Source organism: Gavialis gangeticus, unplaced genomic scaffold (genome assembly GCF_001723915.1).
Source record: "Gavialis gangeticus isolate Ggan-Ray unplaced genomic scaffold, GavGan_comp1, whole genome shotgun sequence".
Classification (NCBI taxonomy): Eukaryota; Metazoa; Chordata; order Crocodylia; family Gavialidae; genus Gavialis; species Gavialis gangeticus.
In genome coordinates this window covers 77,059,445-77,060,815 of record NW_017729034.1, presented here as the reverse complement: position 1 = coordinate 77,060,815, position 1,371 = coordinate 77,059,445, and positions in this window count along the sequence as shown.

Genomic DNA, 1,371 nt, shown 5'->3' with positions numbered 1-1,371 from the left:
TGTGTTCCTGAGGTGGGATCTCTGCACCCGCCACAAGCACATTTAAATCCACCTGTCACTCCCACAGTCTTGGAAGAAAGAGATTATTCCTTTTTCTAAATATTCAGGATGCACTAGTCAGAAGGGCCTTACAGGGGCTCATATAAAGAGCTAGAAAATAGCAATGATGTGAAAGATCTAGGATAATGATGTCAATGCCTGTTTACATCAGGTGAGAAGATGTTTCAAGAAAGGGTAAAACCTTCCAGCAACAACTAGGAAAATGTCCCTAGTATTAAAGGCTAATAGCAGTACAGAAGATATAATGGAGTGCCAACATCAGAAGGGGTCAATACAAAAAGACCTTGAATGACCAACACTGTAAGAAAAATATTCAAGCTTAAGCTTATGAAAATGGAAGTCTTTGAATTATTTTACTACATAACCTGACATCTCAAGTATTTACACTTATTTGAGAAAAAAAATTGTCAATGAATAATAGAAAGTCACAGATGAATAATCATCTAGAAGAAACCAATGCACAGTTCAAAGTGCTCCAACTCTAGGATACAAACCCTTCAGAATCTTACATAAACAAACCTTACCTTCTGAATATTGCCATTGACTACAAAGAGAGTTTTCTGCTGGGTCAGAATTAGTAAGGAAAGAAAGGCTTGCAAAACCAGAATCCACTTTTGTATTGCCTCCTAAAATACTTTACACAATTTATTAACAATATAATAGATAAGTAAAACATGAGAAGGTAGTAATTAACAGGTAATGGAATGTAAGCTACACGTACCAGCAGTGATCATTATTGTTATTTCCAACTATCTGTGATGAATTTCAGATGATTTCACCTACACAGATTTTTTCCTTGACAAAATACCTTCATGTCATACAGCAGAAAAATTTCGACAAACATAGGCTAACTTATCTTCTCTGTAGGCCCTTTTCAAATGTGCAATTAAGGCATGATGGGATTTGGTGCCACACTTCCATAGCAGGAAGCTTGAGCATCAGATCCTATCACACCATATTGCTGGAGCAGGGAGTGCCCAGGGCTTCCTCTGCACTGACAAGAAGCAAGCTCCTGCAGTTGGAACCCCTAATCTGCTGATTCAGGCTTCAGGCTTACTCCCATTTCCACCCCTCGGCTAGGGACAGACATTACCCATGAACAAGTTTAAGTGTTCAGAAACTGGTTTAAACCTATAACAGAATAGATGCTCAATGCACATAAACCCATTTGAAAATGGCTGAAACTGATTTGAGATAAATCTGGTTGAATGTAGTATCAGACTTAACTGATTTGGATCAAACCAGTTTATGCAATGTCTGTCTCAGACCCCTTGTTGGTTTAAGATAAAACAGACTCCCCCAGCATCCCGG